The sequence below is a fragment of the Stegodyphus dumicola genome, chromosome 11 (genome assembly GCF_044657685.1).
Source record: "Stegodyphus dumicola isolate Sdum_Otavi_A_Nest chromosome 11, ASM4465768v1".
NCBI lineage: Eukaryota > Metazoa > Arthropoda > Arachnida > Araneae > Eresidae > Stegodyphus > Stegodyphus dumicola.
The window spans coordinates 51,180,427-51,195,962 of NC_140778.1; positions in this window are offsets into that span (position 1 = coordinate 51,180,427).

The window sequence follows — 15,536 nt, forward strand, 5'->3', positions numbered from 1 at the left end:
GTAAACTTGAATTTTACCATTTTCTTCCCACAGAAAACGAACTGCATCTCTGTCCTTTTCGGCTAATAAAATTTGTAGGAAAGCTTTCTCTATGTCTGAAGTAAAGGCGACTTTGTTTAATCTGAAATTAACAAGAATGTCGAATATGTTCGAATTCAGGTTTGGCCCTGACCACAGGCAATCATTTAGACTTAAATGATTAAAGTTATGACTGGAACTTGCATCAAATACTATTCTCATTTTTGTAGTTGGACATTCCTCTCTAAAAACTGGTTGATGTGGCAAATAAAACACAGTTTTATCAACAGGTTCCTTAGGACATCTAATTTTCTCTATAATATTCTTTTTTTTCATAGTCTTTTAAAGTTTCAATATACTGCAAATGAAGATTTGGATCTTTTTGAAAACTACGCTAAGTAAATTAAGTCTGTTTTTAGCAACGATGAAATTATTATTGAGCTCTCCCCAATCTCTTTTCCATGGTAATTGAACCTCATACCGGTTATCTTTAAAACGAACAGTTTTTTCAAATGTTTCTAAAGATTGATCTATCTCATTTTCACTGGGATCGTCTTTAATTCCTATAGACTCAAGTTGCCAAAATTTTTTAATTTCATTTTCTATATCACTATAATTATTAATTAATCCACAGTGAACCGTTCGCATATTTTTAATATCTGAACTTAAAATACTACCAGTGGCTATAAAGTCAAAAACAGAATTTTGAAATCTTAACTCTGAATTGGGTACTTCAACGTGACCGAATTTTAAGATCTGATAAAACACATCTGCGCCTAATAATGCATCAATTTTTCCTCTTTTATAAAAGTTTGGATCAGCAAACTTAATGTTTTGAGGAAAATGTTCAGTCGGAACTTCTATATTACTTATTGGTAGAGAGTCTGAGATTTTAGGCACGCACAAAAATTCTAAACTCAAAGTCAATACCGTTTGAAATAGAAGCACATACTTTAGAATTAATATTTATTCTCGTGTTATTTAATCTAGAAACCGCAACAGATATTTTTTCTCTTTTAATCCCTAACGAATTAGCACATTCAATCGTTAAGAATGACGTCATTGAACCTACATCACACAAAGCGCGAACTGATTTTAATTCACCGTAGCAATCTCTTATTAAAATATTCGCAGTAGAAAGTAAAACATTTTTGGTCTGACGCATTCCGTTTACAGCTGTGCCGGCGAAAATACTTTCTTTGGTAGAAGAAGAGTCATAAACAAATTTTTCAGCATTCGGATTGAGACTGACTGTCGTCTTCTCCCCCCCTACTTCCGGATTTGAAATATGAGCACTTTCGGATTTATTTTGTTTTTCATTTTCGAAATGTAATAGCGTTGAATGGTTTCGTGAGCATTTTTGACATCGATAATTAGACAAACACGTTCGAACGGAATGGTTTTTCAAACAATTAAAACAAAGCTTATTTCTTTTCACGAATTCACACCTGTCATTGACAGAAAGATGTATAAATTCCGGACACTTATATAATGAATGGAATTCTTCACCACGGCACTTTATGCATTTCAAATTTATGTTTTTTGTATTAGAAGTGGATATCATACTCGTAAGTTTTTTATGTGGAGAATTATTACTCTTTTTTACTTCCTTTATTTTACTATTTTGAAGCGTTCTCGCTTGGCTTTGTAAAAACGAAAGTAATTGTTCAATCGTACCAAATTCTTCAGAGTTTTTTAATTCCTTTTCCCACCAATATCGAGTCGATTTATCAAACTTATCCACTATCAAATATACAATCATTATTTCCGATAAGTTTTCTACTTTGTAGTTTAAAATATTTAAAGTTCGAATACATTCGTTCGTTACATCAATTAAATTTAGAATAGAACTAGATGTCTCGCTAATACTCGGTTAATTCAAAAGCTTTTTTATTATAGCATTTAAAAGCTCACGTTTATTCGAATACCTATCTTCTAAAAGTTTCCAACCTATATCGAAATTTGTATCCGAAATAGAAATAGACTGTATTACTCTCAGAGCTTCGTCCTTACAACTAGCTTTTAAATATTGCAATATCATTGCATTACTCGAAATAGATATGCTTTCTATTACACTAGCTTTAAACATATCTTTAAACATTATCCAATTCTCTATTTTACCATTGAATGTTGGTACCGATAGCGTCGGTAACTTAACATCCGAAAACACATTTGAATTATTACTCAGCACAGGAGAAACAGAATGTTCAGAATTCATCTTATTTTTTACTACTGCTAATTTACGTTTAATCATCAATAGCAACTCATCAACAATATCATCTGTATCTTCTTTATCCTTAATAAAGTTATCCAATTCTTCGGGTTTACATATTTCGAAAATTGAATAAAATACAGATTTAAGTTCGTTAGAAATTTCATTAGTTTTGGTTTCAAATAGCTGCAACGCAACTGAATCTGAAACATCTAATGACGAAACAACTTTATCTTTATGCCTCGTCAGTGAACCTTTTAACACTCTTTTTCTAGTTTTTAGAGCTTCCATATATATAACAGTTATACTCTTCAAATTTAATAGAGATTAAAATGGGAGAGCTCACTTTCGATTCTCGACGGACCACTTGAACTGCACTCAGGAGCTGGTTGACTTTCTATTTAATAACAAAGATTATCACCAGAAAGGTATTTACTTTATTATATATTCATTAATCATTTTGTTGCTGTAGAGGAACGATCTGGCTCCAAAACATTTTAAATTCTCAATCACAAAGCTGTAAGATCTGTTACAGCAAGTACACAAAAACAAAAGAATACTCAATTCAAATTACGTAGGTCGAGAGTATAACGCGCTAGCAGCGCCTCCTGTCGGAAACTCTTAATCACTACTGAATAGATACTTCCAAATTCAGGATCAGCTTTCAATTCAGCAATAATTGTATATCTAGAATCTAAAATTTTTGAAGTCAACACAGCGCATTTAAGTTCATTGCCTTCATCGTCCAGTTTTATACGAGAAAGTGCGTCAGCTACATTATTTTCCTCACCCGGTTTATATTTGATTATGAGATTATATTCTTGGAGTTTTAAAGCCCATCTTATTAACCTGGGCGTTAGGTTTTTTCCTGAGTAAAGTCTACTAACAGCCGCATGATCCGAAAAGACTGTAACTGGCGCTTTGCCGAAATGAACTCGAAATTTGTGTACAGCCATTAATACGGCTAATGTTTCTCTCTCTGCAGCTGTATAATTCCTTTGTGTATGATTCAACGTTTTACTAAAAAATGCCAAAGGATGGCCATTTTGCATAAGAACCGCACATACAGCATAGTCCGACCCATCTGCTGCAATTTCCAGGTTTTCGTCCCCCTCCGGGAATTTCAAAACAGGGGCATTGATGAGCGCTTCTTTTAACCTTTCAAAAGCGGTATTTGCTTCCGCTGTCCACGTGAATTTAGTTTTCTTTCTTTTAATTACTAACAAGGCTTCAACAATATTAGCAAAATCTTTTATGAATGACCGATAATAAGAACATAACCCAAGGAAAGAAGAAAGTTTCTTGGCGGTTTTGGGAGGTGGGAAATTCTTGATTGCTTTTATTTTTTAATCTTGAGTTTCTATACCCTTTTGCGAAATTTTATAACCCAGATATTTAAGTTCTTTAGTTGCGAACTTGCATTTTGAGGCGTTAATTGTAAGATCGGCCTCTTTTAATAATTTAAAAACTTCTTCTAGGTCTTTAATATGTTGTTCCAACGTACTACTCGTTATAATTATATCATCTAGATAGATTAAAGTCGATTTTCCTAGGACAGGCTTTAGAACAATATCCATAGCTCTCTGGAATGTTGATGGGGCTCCACACAACCCAAAGGGCATGCGTAAAAATGCATAAGTGCCCGATTTTGTTATAAACGCGGTTTTATGTATGTCTTCGGGTCTCATAGCTATTTGATAATAGCCAGACTTTAAGTCCAAAGTAGTCATGTATCTTGTAGATTTAATCTTTCTAATAATTTCCTCTATAACCGGCAAAGGGTAAACTGGGAATTTAGTAATACTATTAAGTTTTCTGTAATCGATAGCAAACCTCCAAGCCCTTTTATCCGAAGGAGGAAACTCGTTCTTTTTCCTACATAGTACGACTGGACTAGCGTACTCATTATTTATGGGCGTTATTATTTTATTCTTTAACATTTCCTGAATATGTTCTTTTATGATTTGTTCTTTCTGTTTATCATAGCGATAAGGTTTAGTCCTACAGGGTTTGTCGGCAGTTAACTGTATCTCATGCGTAACTATTTGACAGCTACCAGGCCGTTCTGAAAGCAAGTTTGAAAAAGTACTCACCACTTGCTGATAGGCTTGACTTTCATGGTCATTCAAATGGCTAAGGTCAACTTGCGGTTGTTCCACTGGTTTCACCACCCTCCGATTCATCTCCAGCACGATATAACTTTCCAGAAAATTGAGTTTGGCCCTCGCGGCCCTTAAAAACTCTGTACCTAAAATAAGTGGATTTTGCAAATTTTTTACAACAAAAATTAATACTTTGTAGCGTTGCGCGCCTCCAACTTGCACGCAACCAAGAGGTGACTGTGAAAACTGGATAAAAGACAGAGTCTTGTTAAGGGTTTAAGTCCCTTTTTATTCAACGTAATAAATTGTAAGTGCGTGCTCTTGACTCTCACAAACTGCGCCAACTCGGCGGTCAAATAAAAATAATAACCTGAAAAGAAATTAAAGACAAGACTCTAACTACGAGGCTCTCTAAAAGTAACTAACCTCACCGCGTTTTACAATACCGCTGAGAATTCAGCAAACTTGCAGATCACGTTGAACGATTAACAATACTTCCAGGCAAGCACACAGGCCGAAACGCGGGGTTCTTCAATTTCTGTCTAACTACCTCCGCGCTCGTGAAGTAAGAACAGCACACCTTGAACTCGTTTCCTTTCTATTTAACTCAGAATACTTCCGCTGATAATTTGAATCCTTGCGCGTTCTACTAAAATTTACATACTCTGGCATTGGCAGTTCCAGGGGAAAAGTAAGGCTTGACAGGAAAGGTAGTTTAAACTTAAAATAAATGTTAGTTAAAATAAATATAAACCCTACATTTGCCGCTGCCAGAATTTGGAAAACTTGGAAGCAGGTCCTACAAACGACCTGTTGTAAGTTTCTATAATTCTGAACTAACTCTCGAGAATCTCGTTTACACAAAAAAATCTTATGCAACAAATTGTATACTAAAATTCTGTGTATACTTATAACTCTCTCTTCTTACAGCAACTTTTCCTGGACTTCATCAATCAATCTTGGTCCTGGAAGGAATAAGTATCAGTATCTTTCTAAATACATTATAATTTACACTTTCTTGACACAATAAATTTTTGTTTTTAAACGATTCGTTTTCCTTAGTTATTGCTTAATTGACATTCATTCAATTTTTCAAGCATTAATTTAACTTTACCCTGGCTGTCCACCATGTGTGGTGTCAAACGGGAATATTCGTGTTTTAGTCTTACAACACTTCACCTAACCACCATGATTTGTTAGAATTCAACGACCAAATAGACACACCTTACTCGACATTCTACAACTCAATGAGCTACTTTAACATTCTTAAAGATTCAAGTGTAGGTGGAGAACCCTACAAAACACATTCATTCTAACTTCCCCCTCATTCATCTTTAAACATGCATGCTTTCGCTCTAAAGCATGACTTTATCTACAGTTTAATACTTAAATTTTGAATTCATTCCTTTTGAGCATTTTACTTTTAGCATCTAAAATTTTATGCTTCTAGACTAAATTCTACTTTTACACAACATTCAAGTATTTACGTACATTTACAAAATTTTAATACATATGATTTTTACAATTTACCATAAAATGAATAAGAGAAATAAATTTTTACTTTACTCATTCTTCGCCACGCTGGCGGCACTGAAACTAAAATTCTTATTAATACAAGAATACGAAGTTATTTTTATCTTCGGCCAAATTTTGGCTTTAACATAACAGAATTAGTCTTTCGACCAACAGAAAATGCTTGTTCTTAGCTTTTATACTTAAAGAAAATAATACTTTCGCCTTAGCTAAATAAAGTAAAACAAAACTAAGTCTCAACCGAGACATATTGACATTCGTCAAAACATAGAACTTCGTACTTATGCATAACATTTCGGAACAAAAGAGAAAAAAAAATTATAGAAGATTTTAACTTATCTTTGAGTTTTCGATGATTGAAACTCCGTCATTCTTTTGTGGCAATATTGTTCCCAAGTTATAGGTTTCATGGACGTCAATCTTCTCCTTACTGACCTCCGAGTGTCGTCCACATTAGTTTTTCTTTTGCGTCCTCTGCATGCTGGCCTCTTGGCGGAGTAATCGTCGGGCTGTTGTCGTTTCCGTTTTTCCAAGGGACGGCTGGTCTTGACGTCCTCCGGTCTGGAGTCCTTCTTGAATTTCTTCTGTTCCTGGTATTTTTGTTCCTCCTGTTGCCGTTTCAGTTTCCGGAAGGGCGGCGTTGCTGGCACCTGACTCTCTGGCCCTGGGCGCGTTCTCCTTGATGTATAATTTCTCCTGCGATCCGTTGTAGGTGGTGTTTTGCCCTTTACCACGGTTTCTTTACGCGGTGCATCTATATTCTTGTTTTTCTTAAATGCTGGAGCTTGAAAGTTTTTCTTTTTTCTTTTTGATACCGTCGTCCGGGTTGTAGAAGGGCTAGGTCTCTCTTCAGTTCTCTGCTTCTTGGGTGGTGGAACAGTTGTTGTTATCTCTGGACCTTCTACTTCGTTTAGACTTGAGTCCTGCAAGAAACTTTTAAGGATTTCAAAATCATTTGGATTATAGTATTTTTTCACCTGGTCGGGACTTGCTTTACAGACCTCCCCTCTCTCGTTCTTAAGATATAATACGACACCTTTGATTTCCTGAATTACATAGGGGCCTTCAAATTTTGGAGCTAGCTTTGCCGTAAAATTGTCTGGGGCACTTGATAAAGAAATTTTTCGCTTCAATACTTTATCCCCAACTTTAAAATTTGCTTCACGGCGTTTTCTATCATAATATAACTTTTGTCTATTTCTTGCCGTATCCGAGCTTTTAACCGCCTGGTCAATAAGTGTTTGCACATCTTTCTGTTTAAATTCTTGCTCTCTTTGTTGCACAAAGAATAATTTATCTAATGGCGTAATTAACTTCCGTCCTAAAAATAATTCTGCTGGGGATTTTTCCGTAGTATCGTGATTTGCCGTTCTTAAAGCATAAGCTAACTAATTTATGTAGCCATCCAGCGCTTGTGATGTGTGCTAACATAACTTCGAATTATTAATATTTTTATTAACTCTTTCTGCTGTTTGCCTGTGGTCTATACGGAACGATTTTGATATGACGTATGCCAAGTCCAGTGCATATGTTTTCAAATATTTGGCTAAGGAATTGTTTACCGTTATTGCTAATGACTTTTCTCGGTGCACCGTATTTTAAAATGTATCTGTGTCAGAATGCATCTGCGACTGTTTTGGCTGACGCGCGTTTAAGTGGAACAATTTCTGACCATTTTTAAAAATGATCTACAATTACTAAAAGAAAACGATTTTTATTTAACTCACTCTGGGGAAAGGGACCAAGAAGATCTATGCCTAAAATTTCATTCCGAAATGTAGCGCGAATGCTATTTAAGTACCCGGCCGGGTTGTAATTAATATCATTTATTAACTGACATTGATTGCAGAACCTGACATACGCCGTTACTATTTTGTATAATTGCGGGAAATATACCGCCTCTCGTACCCTTTTTAAAGTCTTTCTGACCCCTAAATGACCCGCTGTTTTCGCGTCGTGTAATTCCTTCAAAATGCTTAATCGAAGCGAGGCTGGGATGACTGGTTTGTACTCAAGATTTTCGTTTGTTGTTTTCGTATAAAATAATAAATTATCTATTATTTCATAGTTTTCTGCTCTATTTCTTATCGCATCGATATCTGTGTGATCAATGCTTTCGGGGTCTTTCAAATATGCATAGATATTCCCAAATTCAGGATCAGCTTTCAGTTCAGTGATAATCGTTTCTCTAGAATCTAAAATTTTTGAAGTCAACACAGCGCATTTAAGTTCATTGCCTTCATCGTCCAGTTTTATACGAGAAAGTGCGTCAGCTACATTGTTTTCCTTACCCGGTTTATATTTTATTCTGATATTATATTCTTGGAGTTTTTAAGCCCATCTTATTAACCTGGGCTTTAGGTTTTTCCCCGAGTAAAGTCTACCAACAGCCGCATGATCCGAAAAGACTGTTACAGGCGCTTTGCCGAAATAAACTCGAAATTTGTGTACAGCCATTAAAAACGGCTAATGTTTCTCTTTCTGTAGCTGTATAATTCCTTTGTGTCTGATTCAACGTTTTACTAAAAAATGCCAGCGGATGGTTATTTTGCATAAGAACCGCACCCACCGCATAGTCTGACGCATCTGCTGCAATTTCCAGGTTTTCGTTCCCCTCCGGGAATTTTAAAACAGGGGCATTGATGAGCGCTTCTTTTAATCTTTCAAAAGCTGTGTTTGCTTCCGCTGTCCACGTAAATTTACCTTTCTTTCTTTTGATTACTAAGAGTGGTTCAACAATATTAGCGAAATCTTTTATGAAAGACCGATAGTAAGAACATAACCCAAGGAAAGAAGAAAGTTTCTTGGCGGTGTTGGGCGGTGGGAAATTCTTGACGGCTTTTATTTTTGAATCTTGCGTTTCTATACCCTTTTGCGAAATTTTATAATCGAGATATTTAAGTTCTTTAGTTGCGAACTTGCATTTTGAGGCGTTAATTGTAAGACCGGCCTCTTTTAATAATTTAAAAACTTGTTCTAGATCATTAATGTGTTGTTCCAACGTACTACTCGTTATAATTATATCATCTATATAAATTAAAGTTGACTTTCCTAGGACAGGCTTTAGAACAATGTCCATAGCTCTCTGGAATGTTGATGGGGCCCCACAGAATCCAAAGGGCATGCGTAAAAATGCATAAGTGCCCGATTTTGTTATGAACGCGGTTTTATGTACGTCTTCGGGTCTCATAGCTATTTGATAGTAGCCAGACGTTAAGTCCAAAGTAGACATGTATCTTGTCGATTTGATCTGTCTAATGATTTCCTCTATAACCGGCAAAGGGTAAACTGGAAATTTAGTAATACTATTTAGTTTTCTGTAATCGATAGCAAACCTCCAAGCCCTTTTATCCGAAGGAGGAAACTCGTTCTTTTTCCTACATAGTACGACTGGACTCGCGTACTCACTATTTATGCGCGTTATTATTTTATTCTTTAACATCTCCTGAATAGTTCTTCGATGATTACGTCTTTTTGTTTGTCGTACCGATAAGGTTTAGTCCTACAAGGTTTTTCGGCAGTTACTTGTATCTTATGCGTAACTATCTGACAATTTCCCGGTTTTTCTGAAAACAAGTTAGCAAAATTACTCACCACTTGCTGGATGGCTTGCCTTTCATGGTCATTCAGATGGCTAAGGTCCACTTGCGGTGTCTCCACAGGTTCCACCACCCTCTGGTCCATCTCCAGTACCACGGAACTGTTTGAAAATTCAATTTGGCCCTCGCGGCGCTTAAAAACTCCATACCTAAAATAAGAGAATTTTGCAGATTTTTCACTACAAAAATTAATACTTTGAGGCTTTCCTCTTTTACCTGTATGTTTAATGATAATTTCCCGATGCAGTGACATGTTTTTCCTTGCGCCGCTATAATTTCCGTATTTTTGGTTTTAAATAATCGTACCCTATAAAAATTCTTTTTGAAGAAATTTTAGCTCATAAAATTCCCTTCTGCTCCTGTATCGATGAGGGCTTCTACTGGTACATCGCCAACCAGTACTTGTATAATTGGTAGATGTGAGTTTTTTACGATGACCGTATTTAAATGTCTTTTTGAGGGTTTTTTTAAAACTTCCGGGGTCTGGACCCTCCCTTTCACAGGCCCCTCTACTTGTTTAAAGCTTTCCTTTCAAGTTGTGCCTTCTGGGTACGCGGATGTTTATCTTCGAATTTTCTTTTTGGGCCTTGACCTTCGAGTTTCGATGAGTTAGCTTGATAGCTTTTTGCCCCATAAGAGCGATTTCCATTTCTGGTTTCCTCATTTGAAGATTTCCTTCGGGTACTTTGAGAATACGGTGCCCCTCTAGCTTTTTCCGCTATTCTGCGATTTTGAAACTTCACCGCCAATTCGAAGAGCTCCTGCAATGTGCTTGGGTTTCTAACTTCGAAGTAGTCTTGAACAGCGGGTAACAATCTTGGTAAGATTATTTCAATAATCTCCGCATCGGGTTTCTTCCCATACAGCATATTCGTCAGCTTAATTTTTCGTAGAATAAAGTCCGTCAAATCTTCTATATCCCGTTGATAGAAACTATATAGTTCGGCTTCTAGCTTTGCTCGATCTTTCACTATGGGGAAGGCCTTTACTAACGATTTTATGAAGTTTTTAAATGTATATGTGTGGCTTCCAAATTTCCCTAATAAAAATTTGCCTATATTCTTCCACCATAGCGCGGCCTGTCCTCTTAGTGCGGATGTGGCGATGGCAACTTTTTGTCTTTCAGGAACAGGGTAGAGCTGAAAGTGGTTTTCTAGACCTTCTAGAAATACCGCCACCGAATTTTTTCCGTCGAAATGGACGTTTGGCTTGATTGACGCTCTCAAAGTCTGGACCAGTTATCCAAATCCTTCCAATTGGCGCCACCGAATTTTTTCCGTCGAAATGGACGTTTGGCTTGATTGACGCTCTCAAAGTCTGGACCAGTTATCCAAATCCTTCCAATTGGCTTGTCATTTCTTGGTGTTGTCCAGCGGATTCCATCGAATTTTCGGCCATTTCAGTTCGATAAGTGTTCGGGCGCCAATGTAGCGTTGCGCTCCTCCAACTTGCACGCAACCAAGAGGTGACTGTGAAAACTGGATAAAAGACAGAGTCTTGTTAAGGGTTTAAGTCCCTTTTTATTCAACTTAAGAAATTACAATTGCGTGCTCTTGACGCTCACAAACTACGCCGACCCGGCGGTAAAATAAAAGTAAGAACCTGAAAAGAAATAATAACAAGACTCTAACTACGAGGCTCTCTAAAAGTAAGTAACCTCACCGCGTTTTAAAATACCGCTGCTAATTCAGCAAACTTTGAATCTCACGTTGAACGATTAACAATTCTCCGAGGCAAGCACACAGGCCGAAACGCGGGGTTCTTCAATTTCTGTCTAACTACCTCCGCGCTCGTGAAGTAAGAACAGCACACCTTGAACTCGTTTCCTTTCTATTTAACTCAGAATACTTCCGCTGATAATTTGAATCCTTGCGCGTTCTACTAAAATTTACATACTCTGGCATTGGCAGTTCCAGGGGAAAAGTAAGGCTTGACAGGAAAGGTAGTTTAAACTTAAAATAAATGTTAGTTAAAATAAATATAAACCCTACAACTTTAAGGCTTTTATTTTGAACTTGTATTTTTAAAGATAGTTTTCCGATACATTGACAAGTTTCTCCTTGTGCTGCTATGATTTCTGTGTTTTTATTTTTAAATAATCGAAACCTATTGAAATTCACTCATAAAATTCCCTTCTGCTCCTGTATCGATGAGGACTTCTACTGGTACATCGCCAACCAGGACTTGTATAATTGGTAGATGTGAGTTCTTTACGATGACCGTATTTAAGTGTCTTCTTGAGGGTTTTTTTCAAAACTTCCGGAGTCTGGACCCTCGCTTTCACAGGCCCCTCTACTCGTTTAAAGCTTTCCTTTCAACTTCTGCCTTCTGGGTACTCGGATGGTTGTTTCCGAATTTTCTTTTTGGGCCTTGACCTTCGAGGTTCGATGAGTTAGCTTGATAGCTCTTTCCCCGATAAGAGCGGTTTGCATTTTTGGTCTGCTCATTTGAAGATTGCCTTCGGGTACTTTGAGAATACGATGCCCCTCTAGCTTTTTCCGCTATTCTGCGATTTTGAAACTTCACCGCCAATTCGAAGAACTCCTGCAATGTGCTTAGTTTATAATTTCGAAGTAGTCTTGAACAGCAGGTAACGATCTTGGTAAGATTATTTCAATAATCTCCGCGTCGGGTTTCTTCCCATACAGCATATCCGTCAGCTTAATTTTTCGCAAAATAAAGTCCGTCAACTCTTCTATATCCCGTTGATAGAAACTATATAGTTCGGCTTTTAGCTTTGCTCGATCTTTCACTATGGAGAAGGCCTTTACTAACGATTTTATGAAGTTTTTAAATGTATATGTGTGGCTTCCAAATTTCCCTAATAAAAATTTGCCTATATTCTTCCACCATAGCGCGGCCTGTCCTCTTAGTGCAGATGTGGCGATGGCAACTTTTTGTCTTTCAGGCACAGGGTAGAGCTGAAAGTGATTCTTCTAGGCCTTCTAGAAATATCGCCACCGAATTTTTTCCGTCGAAATGGACGTTTGGCTTGATTGACGCTCTCAAAGTCTGGACCAGGTATCCAAATCCTTCCAATTGGCTTGCCATTTCTTGGTGTTGTCCCGCGGCTTCCATCCGATTTTCAGCCATTTCAGTTCGATAAGAGTTCGGGCGCCAATGTAGAGTTGCGCGCCTCCAGCCTGAACGCAACAAGAGGTGACTGTTGAAACTGGAAAATAGACAGAGTCTTGCTAAGGGTTTAAGTCCCTTTTTATTCAACTTAAGAAATTACATTTGCGTGCTCTTGACGCTCACAAACTACGCCGACCCGGCGGTAAAATAAAAATAAGAACCTGAAAAGAAATAATAACAAGACTCTAACTACGAGGCTCTCTAAAAGTAACTAACCGCGTTTTAAAATACCGCTGCTAATTCAGCAAACTTTGAATCTCACGTTGAACGATTAACAATTCTCCGAGGCAAGCACACAGGCCGAAATGCGGGGTTCTTCAATTTCTGGCTAACTACATCCGCGCTCGTGAAGTACGAATAGCACACCTCGAACTCGTTTCCTTTCTCTTTAACTCAGAATACTTCCGCTGATAATTTGAATCCTTGCGCGTTCTACTAAAATTAACATACTCTGGCATTGGCAGTTCCAGGGGAAAGTAAGGCTTGACAGGAAAGATAGTTTAAACTTAAAATAAATGTTAGTTAAAATAAATATAAACCCTACAACTTAATAGCCTCTTTGCTAAATTCCTGTACAGTTTTATAAGAAGAATCATAGATTTTTAAATTACGAAATCAAATAATTAAATCGCATTGTCAGACGTATAAGATTTATAAATTTATCAAGAGAGCCTCACGTTTTTATTATTCGTGATATAAATTTGTAGAAGAATTTTTTAAAGAGAATTATTTAATCTCGTATTCCCATTAAATCACACAATACATTATTTTTATAACAAAGGGCGTTGGCCGAGAAGGTCTATTAACTTCATTTTGGCATTTTGCGTTGAAAACTCCAGTTCACTTTTCAAACTGTTGCTACGAAATATTACAGCCCTGTATTATATTTAAAGAAATTAAATAATGGTTTTGGTTTATTAGATTACGGCAAAGCACTCGAGGGCTATCTGCCTTGAAATTAAATAATAAATAATCTGCATAAATATATGTATGTTTCTCGCATTGTTATAAAACAACGGTATCTAGACCCATCCAATTTTGAATAACGTACATTTCCACCCGAATATGGGCATTTCGAAGCCGAGATTTGGAATTTATTTTATTATCTGTTTCGTAAATCTTCAATGAATTTTTTATTAAGAAACTCAACGATTTCAAAGCGAGCAAAGGCAACACTGTATGAAAATAATAATATAAAAAAATTATCTCCAACGGGCGAGACTGTGTATCGGAAATTCTAAAGATATGCTCATTTAAAATTTATTTTGCGGTATTGCTGTTTAACTGAAGTTTTATAAAATAAGTTAACTGAAGTTTTATATAGTGTTAAATGTCGCAGGATGGATCACCGTAACAGGTGACGATAGTATTCTTGAAAGTGGCTTTCCTGACACAGTAATTTATCAGAAAATTCTTGAAACAATTTTTATTTAAATACCTAATGAAGTAATTATAAATGCATGAATATGCATTGCTATTTTCATTATACTTCAATGATGAAAATATTTTGCAAAAGTATCTATTCATTAAGAAACATAATAACTTTTTTAAGATGACTACCACCCATGGTTCCAGACTATTTTCAAAAGAGATATTTAATATCAGTATTTATTTATATTCGAAGCCTGCTTTTATTGCATATATAATCTAATGCTTTGCACTTATTACTTCTTTAAAGTAAAATAAGTCTAAGCAAGTGCTAAATCCCCAAATATGTTTTGTGAGCTGGAAAAAGCATTTATATTACATCCCTTATGCCTAATCACCGAAAACTAATTTTGCCAGTTGCTCAAATTGGCATATTGGAAAATATCATATTAGTAGTTTCTTTTTATTATCAGTATACAGTTGTGATTTTCCCAGTATACATAAGAATATTCTCAGACATTCATATCAAAAGGTAAATCACAAATATGCATTTAAGAGAAAATTTGTTATATATCTTTTTTTCAGATAATAATGCCATCCTCCTTGAAGGAAAAAAATATACTACTTCTTTGAAACTGTATTTTCACTTACAGTACAATGAGATAGTGAAACACAACAATATTCTTTCATTATACTTAGTGATGTATAACAAAAACCTTACACATAATAAAATGAAAACTGTGATTAGTTTAACGTTACATGCGACAGTATTACATATTTAACAAAAGTGCTTTAAGTCAAATGCTGTGCAAATTATTATTATTTTTTTTTCCCATGAACTTTTCCTTTTCCTGAATGAATTTAACTTTTCATGAATGTGATAATTTTACCATAGTTTATTTTTCCGATCTTAAAGTAATGTAATTTCCATATCTCTTACACGCAATTAACAACATCTGAAGTTAACATTTGGAAGGACTTTGCACTATAAGTATTTCATTAATTCCCCCATTTAAGTATTTTCATATTGTGTTTTTGGTTCATACTTATGAATAAAAATATTACTATATATATTCCTGATTATATTGGAATAGCTCTGATGCTAAATGTTTTATGTATGAATTAACAGAGGATGTGATTTTTTTTTACAGGGGACTGAATTAATTCCTATGGATGAAGTACAACTAACGAATTCGGTTACCTGTATTCCACCACAGATTCATGGTCCTGAGAAAATTTTAGAGGATGGAGACAGTAGTATCATTAGTTCCCAGACTGATACACCGAAACAAACTTTTTCAGGTTTCAAATTGTAACTTAATCTACCATATTATAGAATTAATTATTTCACTACAATAGGGGTAACCAACATGTTTGCTTTAGGATAAACTTTTCATCTAAAATTTTTAAGTCACAAACTGCTTTTTAAATTAATTATTTCACTACAATAGGGGTAACCAACATGTTTGCTTTAAGATCAACTTTTCATCTAAAATTTTTAAGTCACAAACTGCTTTTTAAATTAGCAGAATTTAATGCATTCAGTCTTCTTGGCTGTGGTAGTTAAAA